At 47.0% G+C, this 12,066-nt stretch overlaps 1 protein-coding gene across 4 annotated transcripts in view; it reads left to right on the plus strand.

Annotated features, from left to right (window-relative positions):
* Trpm8 (transient receptor potential cation channel, subfamily M, member 8) overlaps positions 1–3,816 on the plus strand; it is an 82,119-nt gene extending 78,303 nt beyond the window's left edge. For 3 of the 4 annotated variants that reach the window (NM_134252.4, XM_006529226.2, XM_006529225.2), the window contains one exon: positions 3,504–3,814. The gene's annotated coding sequence lies outside the window, so the exon portion shown is untranslated. Of the gene's footprint in view, positions 1–3,503 lie in introns of all 4 variants that reach the window. The other variant, XM_006529229.1, reaches the window with a different exon arrangement.
* The last annotated feature ends 8,250 nt before the right edge of the window (positions 3,817–12,066 follow it).

The following is a 12,066-nucleotide window of genomic DNA, read 5'->3' on the forward strand; positions in this document are numbered from 1 at the left end:
TACTGACCCAAGATTTGCTACTTCTTCCTTCTTAATACTTTATCATAGATATTTCTGTGGAAACACCTGAAATGTTCCTTATTCTCATGGGTTCTTATGTCTATGGCTGTGGGGTAGGTAGTTGTGTGGTGAGCACCTTTCTACTTTCTGGAAATGTTCCAGAGGATGGGGATGGGAGACTTTTAACAACCGCTCATTCACACGAGGACATGCAAAAAAAAAAAAAATTGGCAAAGTTGATCTCAAGGCTCCGCTCCAGCATCTTGCCATTTGCTTTGAACATGTTTTCTCAGAACCTCGCCAAATCTTGAGACCAAATGCTGAACATTTTTAGGAGCAAGGGGAGGCAGGAATGGAGAGGGAGGCACAGCTATGGGTGTTCTATGGGTCTACAGGTAAGCTAGTAAACTGTAAGGAATAGAAATAGACAAGAGTTCCCTTCTCCATCTGGTTTGACTGAGTGCAGCAGGAGGTTATTAGTATTGTTAGGACTACGATGTGCTGGCCACCTGCCCTGACCTCTCCCACTGCCCCTAATGCTGACCCCTCACATCGATGTCTAGCACTGACCCCTCTCTCTGGTCCCTCACATGACTGCTCTCTCTGGTCCTTCACACTGACTGACCACTCTCTCTGGTCCCTCACACTGACCGCTCTTTCTGGTTCCTCACACTGACCGCTCTTTCTGGCCCCTCACATTGACCGCTCTCTCTTCCCTCACACTGACCCCTCTCTCTGGTTCCTCACACTGACCCCTCACTCTGGTCCCTCACACTGACTGACCGTTCTCTCTGGTCCCTCATACTGACTGACCGTTCTCTCTGGTCCCTCATACTGACCGTTCTCTCTGATCCCTCATGCTGACCCCTCTCTCTGGTCCCTCACACTGACTGACCGCTCTCTCTGGTCCCTCACACTGACCGCTCTCTCTGGTCCCTCACACTGACTGACCGCTCTCTCTGGTCCCTCACACTGACTGACCCCTCTCTCTGGTCCCTCACACTGACTGACTGCTCTCTCTGGTCCCTCACACTGACTGACCGCTCTCTCTGGTCCCTCACACTGACTGACCCCTCTTTCTGGTCCCTCACACTGACTGACCCCTATCTCTGGTCCCTCACACTGGCCTCTTGACTTGCCTCTCACACTGGCCTTTGAGCTTGTCCCCTTTGTCATTCTCTGGCACTGACCTCCTGTGTGGCCCTTCGTCCTGACCTTTGCCTGCAGTGAGTACTGGAACTGTAGAATTTCCCTCTGCATAGTGCTCATGCTGCAGGGAAATCCTGGTGTCCGTGGCCGGCCATCTGTCTGTGTTCCTTAAGTCCCTGCTGTCACAGCTCACAGCTACAGGTTCCATTATGGAAGCCTTATGCCTGACAGAATCTGAAAGCTGATTGGCACTTCCTGGATATGCTGAAGATGTCTGATCTTAAGTACACAGGAGGAGTCCATTTCAATACCTTCACAATGATATTTAATTTTGAAATTTTTAAAAAGTTGAAAATAAACGCCACTTTGACTTTTGAAATAGTTTTCCTTCACCTATGAGCTGAAAAAAAAAAGGAACAGACAAAGCAATTCAAATGATAAAAATAAATATAAATGTGATTAAAGAGTAAAAGTAATCAGAAAATACTCAAATCCATATTGGTACACTCACCCTGGAAGCTCTGATCTCCTCTTCCTTTCATCTATTTGACTGAAATGGGCAAACAGACTGGGCTCCCACCCACCTACCCTGTGCTTAGCTTAGGCCATTGTTAATATGCTTAGCGCTAATGAAAGGGTGAATAAAAATGACTGGCAAGGATGTGACATTAGTATTGCATGTGTGCACCATGTGGTGGTATGTACACAGTGTGTGTATCATGTGCTGGTGTGTGCACAGTATATGCAGTGTGTGTGTGTGTGTGTGTGTGTGTGTGTGTGTGTGTGTGTGTGTGTGCACGTGCACAGTGTAGGTAGCATGGCCTGGGATGGGACGTGCACAATATGTGCACCATGTGCTGCTGTATGAGAAGGAAAGACAAGTGGAAAAAGAATCTAAGAAAAGAAGTGTCAAAGCCAGGTATGGCAGATGCCCTTGTGATGCTGTCTCAGGGAGGCAGAGACAGGTGACTCTCTGGGTTTGCCGGCTGGCCAAATCAGAGAGCCGTAGTCTGGGAGAGACACTGTGCCAAAAAAAAAAAAAAAAGGTAACAGCATGTGAGGAACAAGACCTGAGGCTGTCCTCTAACTTCCACATGCACAGGTACACACACCGTAACACACAGACACACACAGTAACACACAGAGACACACTGACACACACTAACATATACACTGATACACACACTAGCATATATTAACATACTAATACACTAACACATACACTGACCCATACACTAACAAATATACTGATACACATACTGAGACAAACCAACATTACACAAACACACACACTAACACATACTCCAATACCCTGGCATGTACTAACACATACACCATAACACATTAGCATACACTGAAAAATACACTAACACACTAACCCACATACACATTAACATGCACACACACACACAGAGAATAACAAAATTAACACATACATTGGCACACACACTAACACATACTAGTATACACACTAACATACACAAATTAAATATATGCGCCATGAATTTTACCCAGTGGCATATCAAATGTCATTTTTGCATACTTTTTACTTCTAGGTAAGTTCTTTCTTAATGTTCATATCCTTAATAAAAAGTTCAGTTTTACTGGCAACCTGCCCTACACATCTCAGACTCTAGTTTTCCAGTGTCTCTCAGTGCTTCTTTCTCTAGAGCTCAGGGTTAACACCTTTCCTTGGGATGCTACGACAGGGGCCAGGGCAGAGAACGTCTGCCTCAGGGAAGTGAGAGCTGGCACAGGTTGGGGTAGGGCAGGCAGAGGCATTTAGCACTGCGCCTTTATCCCGATTTCAGTCCGGGCCAATCACTTGAACTTTTTTTCCCCCTTTCTTTCTTTTTCTTATGCTATGCCTGGAAATAAGGCTCCAGAGCAAACATTTTCTTTCTCTACTTTGTATCTCAGGAGTGGGCAATCTCTCCAAGCACCATGAGGGGAAGGAAGGTCCCTGGAGATGGCCTATTTTCCAGAGAACAGTCTCCTGGCAACATTGTTTCAGTTTCTGAAAAGGGAAGCTTTTGACTGTCATTTTGAATCATTTGAAAACTACATTTTGATACATGTTCGGGTTTTCTACTTGGATATCTGCTCAGTTTTGATTTTGTGTAGCAACCACTGAACAAATGAAGTCCTTCTTGGCTCTCTGAGACTCAACTTGATGGGATGAGTTGGGCCCTGCTCGGTGAACCTCACACAGCTCACAAGGGTGGACTCCCAGACACGCACAGCTAACGTCACAGGCTAACATTTTGGTGGAAATTTTATTAATAATTTTTGTTAATTAATTTATTAATTTATGAATTAGTATTAATAATTCAGCATCTTCTTCATTTTCACAGGTCACAGCAACCACCTGGATGTGGAGGCTCATGGGACACTGATGGACAGTACTGCTAATGACTTCTAAAGGAGACATTTTCAGGTCCCTGAGCACAGGGTGGATGACTCTTAGTCACCCTCAAGGGCATAGGTCAGGGAGCAAAGTGTACAGAGGACTTTACACCTGAAGAGGGGTGCAAAGGACCATGTTCTTCTGTGAAGGTGCCTGTGTTTTCTGCATCTCAGAGCCTTGTCCTGATGCTGAGGGATTAAGTGTTGACACTCCTTTCCCACGACTGTGACTCTGGCCCTGATTTTATACTTATACTGCTATTGTGTCTATTTCCTTTTCTGCAGTGTGTGATGAATTCGTCGACACACTGTCAAAGAGTCCTACCCCATCCCAAAGAAAAATAAGGCCAGATTCTAAAACACCTAAGGGCAACCTCTCCTTTCTCACATGTCAAACAGGGGTGGGGTGGGGAACACTGAGGCAATGACTTCTTTCTCTGGGGCTCACCAGAACTTCCGCTGAAGGGACCACCCAAAAGGAATTCTTGAGTGGTGTACCTTGCTTCTCCCCCCACCCCCAGGAGTGTGCCCCTCCTCCACTCTTTCATTATTTCCCCATTAAAAATAGTGACTGGATCTCACAGGAGGCTAGAGGACATAGAGGACACAAATGTATGTAAACCCCTCCCACTCATGTAGTCGTTGCTCACACTTCTGAGTGTTTGCTCAATTCCAGCCTTTTCTATGCATGCACTTTTAACAACCTTATGTGACATCATCACCTGCACATACAGTTTTCTATAGGCTTTCCCATCAACTATTTTACCTGAGATGTTTTCTTCACAGTCTTTACAAGCATTATCAGTAACTCAGTAGTATTCAAACCTCTAGCAATTTCCATACTGTAGGTCGCTGATAGCTGGCTCCACCTAGCCATTGAAATGAATGTCTCTGTGCACGTCTTCTCTTTGCATTAAGAACACCAAGAAATCGCCTATGTAGAGTATTAGATTCTTTGGAATATCTGTTGATTATCAAACCACTTGCAAGGCTTTTTTTCATCAATGTATAGCAAAATAGGCTTTAGTAACTTGTGCATAAGACATAAGCTACATGGCGCTCTCTCTAGTAAGACATATCCGACTTCACTTTCACTTTAGGAAGAAGACAACACTCTTATTTAGGCATTGTGGAGCATGTGGGTGTTGGTGCAGACACTGAGTGATTGTCTGCCTGAACACTCCACCCCTGCCCTTCTCCAGAGCTGTGGTATCTGTGCTCAAAAGAGCTTGGCAGAGGGAGCATAAGGCCGCTTTAAGTATTGAAAGTGAAAAGTTTTTCAACTTTTTCATAAACCATACACTCAGCAACTGAAGGAGCGACCCTCAGCAGGAAGCTGTTGACTGAATGTTTAGGTAGAAGAATGACTGACGCATTAACCCAGATGTGTTTATTTTTATTTGGTCTGGCTATCCACACGCTGCAAATGGAAGCAGAGAGGGGCAGAACAAAGGCTGCCTGGCCTTTTTTTTTAAATGTTTGCCCACTGTTTTATTTATTTATTTTATTTATTTATTTTTATTTTTTGAGAAGAAAACATTTAACTAGCTTTTTAAAAAAATTTTCCCAATTTTATTAGGTATTTTCTTCATTTACATTTCAAATGCTATCTCGAAAGTCCCCCATACCCTCCCCCCCTCCCCTACCCACCCACTCCCACTTCTTGGCCCTGGCGTTCCCCTGTACTGGGGCATATAAACTTTGCAAGTCCAAGGGGCGTCTCTTTCCAGTGATGGCCGACTAGGCCATCTTCTGCTACATATGCAGCCAGAGACAAGAGCTCTGGGGCTACTGGTTAGTTCATATTGTTGTTCCACCTATAGGGTTGCAAACTCCTTTAGCTCCTTGGGTACTTTCTCTAGCTCCCGACTTTTAAAGCCATCCTGGCCTCATAGGTCTCTAACTCACTGGGGTTTCAGAAGCAGAGAGTGGATGGAACACATTTGCATAATGAAAATGGCCAACAGGTGGAAAGTTGAACATTTCACTGTTAGTGAGAGCATTTCACTTCCATTTTACCCTGATGACCAAGGTGCTTGCCATGTCTGAAACCACCAGGAGGAAGGGTCTGGCCTCTACATAGGGACTTGTAAAAAATGAAATGTAAGACAGCACACTGACTGTTCAGACAGAAAAACAGTCAGAGCCTCACCTTCAACTCAAGTAAGGAACTGGACTAGAAGAAGCAAACAAGACTTAGCCTAGTCTATCTGCCAACCCCCACTTAATCAGAGTGTTCACATGTTCATATTTCCACACCATGTCTCCACCAGCTTAAGAAAACAGTCTCTGTACATGGAATGTTCCTGTTGACCCTGAAGAAGAGTTAGACGATGCTTAGAATTTGCTTACATGGTTAATCTACAGGATGTGTGCTCCTGTGACGTCACTATTTCTAACGTAGCTCCTGAAAAGAGCTCATTTGTCAAGTCAAAGGTGCTGCATCTGTTGGTCTGGTTCTAACCATCTGTAGACTTGTCCCCAGAGACTCCTGCATCATGGCGTCAGTGTGAGCACATTAAACCATGGAGGAATTGTCATGTTTATGTGTGGCATTCTAGTGAGAGTAAAAAAATAAAAGTCACTCTTTGCTGAGTTATGGTCATTCCTAAAGGGGTTTGAGTTACTGGGATGATAACCGGCCCACGCTGAGTGCACGCAGAAACAGGTAAACTGCAGCCACAGTCGGCATCCAGGGATTTAGATACTATGGTCCACTTTTTGGTAAGTGTATTAACTACTTCTCTGTTATTGTGACAAAACACCATGATCAAAAGTAACCTCTAGAAGAGTTTCTTCGGGCTATGGTTCTAGAGGGATGAGAGTCTGTCATGGTGAGGAGGCAGGGCAGCGGGCATGGTGACAGGAGCTGCAAGTTCACATCTTGAACCGTATACACAATTCAGTGAGAGCAAACTGGGAGCATGGAGGGAATTTCAATCTCAGAGTGGACCTGTACTTTCTCCATCAAGACCACACGCCTCCCCCAAATATCACCAGCTGGAGACCAAGAGTTCAAAGCCACCACAGTAGGTGTCACTTGTGTAGGCACCCATCTGTCACCTAAAGGTGTTTAGCTTCACTGATTCAGAGCCACATGCCCCATTATGTCACCAGTGTTTTGAGAGGTTACAGGGGTTCAGATGTAGGCTTCTCAGCAGCCTAGCAGATTACCCTGGGCTAACGGCTTTCTTTCATCCTCAAACACACTCTGCCAGAGAGCCACCTGTGCCCAGCATGGGACTGGAGCTGCTGGATATAGCTATGACCCTGCTAGCATTCCTGAGTCCTTCTGCTTCTAAGGGACGTTCCACCCCCATCCCAGGAGGAATCAGGCAAATGTATCCTGATCCACCTGCTTCTTTGTGGTCCACGGGTCATGTGGTTGTCATGAAGGAGACGTAGCACTCCTGAGACCACTCCTGAGATGACCCAGACACTCAGAAGCCTCTGTACCACTAAAAGGAGCAAGTGGTGGAGAAATGGAAGAAGAGGAGAAGCAGAGGAATGGGGCACAATGAAGAGAGGCAGGAACTAGAGTCTTGAGGGCAGCGAGGAACAGCCTGATGTGAGTAGTTGGCAATGTTACCCAGGACCATGGTGGGGTCATGGCCTGTGCTGCAACCGGGGAGGGGCACATATCTGGGTCTATGGCTCTGCAGCAGTAGGGGGTCTGTTATCACCAAAGGCCGGGCAGATAGATGTCCCTGGTCTGGGCTATCATTCTGAGACATGTTGATGTCTGACGGCTTTGCAGAACGGGCTCCACTCCTCACCTGAGCATTGTGGGAGAGCTGGCCCTTGGGAGTATGAGAGTGGGTAAACTGGCCCTGCCTCTAGCCAGCTGTAGTACTCGGAGTATGGCCCACACACTGAGAGTGAGATAGCCCCCAGGATGCAAGCATAAGCCCTGCTGTTTGTCTCCTGTATGGTGACATGGATGAGAGAGAGAGATAACCCTTTCCCCTGCCTTCCTTCTCACCACCTGCAGCAGGCAACAGACCTGGCCCTGAGATCATTAGAGCAGACGAGTTCTGTCTGTCCCTTACCAGCTGTAGCATTCGAGAGTGCAGGCACTGCACCTTGCCAGGGCACAACAGTAGAGCTGATCTTGGCAGTAGATGGGTGTGTGTGTGTGTGTGTGTGTGTGTGTGTGTGTGTGTGTGTGTGTGTGAAACTGAGTGTGTGAGCTTAGGAGATCTGGCTCCACAACTTGTCTGCCTTGCAGTGACGTGGGTGGGTGAGTGGGAGTATCACCCCTGAGTCCATACCATCTATGGCAGGCAGGAGAATTGGCCCGAGGTCATCAAAGCAGGAGGGCTGTCCCTGCCTCTCAGTTGCTATAGCTCTCTGGAGAGCAGGCCCTGCATCTCACTTGAAGAGCACAGTAGAGCTGGCCCTGTATAGGGTTGCAGGTGAGCCAATACCATGGGTGTGAGTATGGGAGAACCGGCCCTGCCTCTTGTCTACTGGACAGTGGTGCAGATGAGGGATGTGGGAGAGACACCCTCCTCTTCTCCTTCACCCCTCACTATCTATGGTGGGCAGGAAAGACAGTCCCAGGGTCATAAGAGTGGGAGAATTGACCATGTCCTTCACCAACTACAACACTCAGGAGAGTGGGTCCTGCGTCTCACTGGGGCAACAGAGCAGAGCTGGCCTTGGTTGCAGGGGTTGGTGGTGGTGAGATGCCCTGAGGGCATGATAATAGAAGAGCCTTTGAGCTGACCAGCTCATATACCTCTCAGATCCAAGGTTTTGAAAGGGCTCATCCCAACATGTACCCCATCAGTGAACGGCTGGAGTGCATGAAGGGGCTGGTCCTACAGGTTCAAAACTACAGGATCTCCATGACACAGGGCAACAACAGTGAATCCGAGAGGAGTCCCAGCGAGGGTCCAGTATTGATAGACTAGCAGAAGCCAGAGGCCTCACACCAGACAGATGAGTCATTGCGATGAACATTTGCAAACAAAGAAGTGTGGACAAAAGGGTGAACTGTGGGACACACTGTGACACACCACAGCTTCCACAGAAAGAATTTTTTCTCTGTTCGGGGGAAGGTTTCAAGGGTAGAGGGCAGGTATGAGGGGAGGGGGAGATGAGTGGGATTAGGTGCATAGTGTGAAATTCACAACGAACCAATTAAAAGTAGAAGGAAAAAAACAAAACCAAAACCAAAGACAGTATCCAGATCTGGGCTGAATTAAGGCTCAGGCAAGAGTACTTGCCCAGTATGTCCAGTATGCATGAGATCCCAGGTTGGCCTCTACCACTGCATTCATACATGCACAGCACACGCAGATCAGGAGAGCACACAGAATTTTCTAGAACATGGCCACGTTGTGCCAGGCAATGAGGTCCTACCTATGTCTGCATCATGCTGAGAGACATGTCCCTAGGACTCAGGGTGGAGGCTGACTTCTCCTCATCAGTGGATCACCACTGATTGCACCCAGTGTCCTAATTCATGGTATTGGGGATTCAGTAGCCCTGCCTTATCTCTGTAGGCTCATTGTGTGACATCCCCTGCCTATCTCACTTCAGGGCAGCTGCCTGGGCATAAAAATCATGGTAGTTGCCTTAGAGTCCTCTTGCCCTATGCTCAGTAGCATGTCCTCCTAGGAGGAGCTGACCACTACCCACGCAAGTGCTCCATACCCTGGGAAGACCAAGCTGCTAGTGCTGCACTACCTCCTTGTAGATTTCCCTCTCCTTTGTTTCATATCTTGGGGGATCTTCTAGAAGAAACTGTAGAGACTCTCTCAGTGATGGGGCAAGTTGCCTTCACTGGGAGCTTCTCTGATGAGGAGATCATGCAAGTAGCCTGTGTTGATTTTCTTGTCTGTAGAATGGCCTCCTTTCCTTGGAGGGGTGAGAAGATTAGATGAGGTAGCCTGGGAGGCTCTGAAATCTCAGCATGGCACTTTGTGCATAGCTCATGTCCCCATTCCTTACTTCTATCAGCCTTTACTATCCCTCCTACCTGAAGTCTCTGACCCCCCCCCACACACACACACACACAAAACCCTGCATGCTTCTGCCAGAGTCCAACTTTAGAGTCACTCCCTCCAAGCAGCCTGTCTTGAGAACTTCTGCCTGCAGAGCAGCCTCTGGTACCTCTGTCTTGTGGAACCTCCCTAATGCCTTTACTCATGGTACCCATACCTCATGCTAAATGAAAACTTCAGCACCTTGACAGACCTATAACCCATTCCCCATCTGCCGTCCTGGTTGGGAGGCTGTGGTTATTGGTCCTCAATATATTCTGTTTAGACTGCCCCTCCCCCTGGAGGGCTGTGGAGTTCTTGAGGGAGAGCCATCATCCAGCTGGCTTGTTCTGTTCTTTCTGTATGGACACTGCAGGCACCCAGTAAGGATTGCGTGCTTGAACAGCACCATTCTTCAGCATGCCCTGGGATGCCCCCAGGCCCTTGTTCCTTCTCTCTCTCTCTCTCTCTCTCTCTCTCTCTCTCTCTCTCTCTCTCTCTCTCTCTCTCTCTCTCTCTCTCTCCCTCCCTCCCTCCCTTCTTCCCTCTTGCCTACTTGAAATATTTCTTAGCACATCCTATTTCCTTGTGTTTCCAGTCCATGAGTTCTTCCTCACATGAGGATGGAAGCAAGTCTGTGGATTTGATGACAACCCTGCCAGCCTGTCTGTGAGCTTTGTGATCACTGTGGATGGTCATGTGGTAAGGTTCTCTAGAACCAATGGAAAGTGTCTTTGGAATGGGATTTATTAAACTGAGAAGCCCCACAATAGGTTTGCAGTTTCACCCAGAGTCCTATCTTAGGAACCAGGGTTGAGAGGGCTCAAGTTCCAGTCTAGGGGCCAGGAGAGGTCAATGTTGAAGCAAGAGAGAAAGAGAGAGAGAGAGAGAGAGAGAGAGAGAGAGAGAGAGAGAGAGAGAGAGAGAGAGAACCACCTCTCTCTCTCTTCCTTCTCAGATCTTATAGGGATAGATGATGTCCTCCACCCCATGTCTCTACTGATTGTAGCAATGTATACACAAATCCTACCTGCAATACACTCCCAGACACCCAGAAATAGCACCTATCCAGTCAACTGGAAATAGAATAATCACCATCTCGGGTCTCTCTTTTCACTGGATCAGGTGCTTTTGCAAAATGAGGACCTGGACTTTTTCTCTTGACACATAGGTTGTATGCATTCCTGTGGGTGATTACAGTCCTAAATCCATAGTGAATAGCTGTCTAGCATAGCTGTAATTTATTCATGAGGTATGGTGGGGCTTTAGGAAAAGGGACAGGGGACAGAGAGGAGGCTCCCAACTAGCTCTGAGGAGGAAGTCAGGGAGACATCTGGAACACATAATGGGCAGAACAGAACTTACTGACATTGAAGGGTTGAGGCACAGAGAACACAGGGTGGCCAGTGGTTGAGAAGTCAAGTTCCCATGGTCTCTCCTAGGCTCAATGCCACCTTTGGAAAGCTATGTGGTCCACCCTGGTGCTATGTTGGTTATTGGCGCTTACAGGTTGCAGATTTTACATTTTCTGTGTTCTGGGCATATGTTTCGTGGTGTGAGCCTGTGCGACCAGACTGCACACATCATGGGTGGGTTTTCCAGGGGAAATGAAAGCAAACGGAATTAAGGAGTTGTACTAAGAGATAATGTGTGCGGGTCCTACAGGGGCACAGAAGATTGTGCAAGTGTGAGGGTGTTGGGGCCCATCTTCTCTGACTCAGCCTGAAGTATATTCTCCACACAGTGAAGGATTCACTGGCATTTAAAAATAGCAAAACTTCAGGCCTCTGCATTAAGAAGGAGCCTACAGTACGTTTAACTTAGGAGGCCAAGGGTGGCATGTGAAATAATTTTATGTAAATAAAAGTAAAATTTCATGTGCTCATTTGGTCTATTGCTTTCAAGTAAAAACTATTACTATTACTAAACTACAACTACTAACACCACCACCAACAATACTAACCAATGTTTCCCAATCTGTTGTCCCTCAATGGCAAGATGTTTCTGTCCCCACTGGCTGTGGCCCTTTTTCAGCATCTATTCTATCCTCCCCCCCCCCTCCTGCTTTTACTTCAGTGTGGGCAAATGCCTTTTTGCCTCATTTATTTTTCCGAGATTAGTGAAGAATAAAAGTGCAGGCACCCATCTAGATGAATGGAGAGGGGTCCTCACTGCTCTCAGCCCGATGTCCCCTCATAGAGGTAAGACCACTGCCAAGTGCAGTCCTTTTGGAGCTTTCTTGTGTATGATGCTGTTTCTGGTTGTCAGCTTGACTACATCTGGAGTGAACTAAAACCCAGTAATGGCTGGGCACACCTGTGAGGCATTTTTGCTTAATCGTATGAAGTGAGAAGATTCACATCTAATCTTTGAGGTGGGAAGACACATATTTAATCCAGATCCTTTTGAGGCGGAAATAACCCGCCTCTAGTCTGGGCCACTCCTGTTGGACATGGAAGAAGGAAGCATGTTCCCTTTGACTGCTTGCTCTCAGTCTTGCAGTCCATCCCTTCACTGACAC

The sequence above is a fragment of the Mus musculus genome, chromosome 1 (assembly GCF_000001635.26).
Source record: "Mus musculus strain C57BL/6J chromosome 1, GRCm38.p6 C57BL/6J".
NCBI classification, from domain to species: domain Eukaryota; kingdom Metazoa; phylum Chordata; class Mammalia; order Rodentia; family Muridae; genus Mus; species Mus musculus.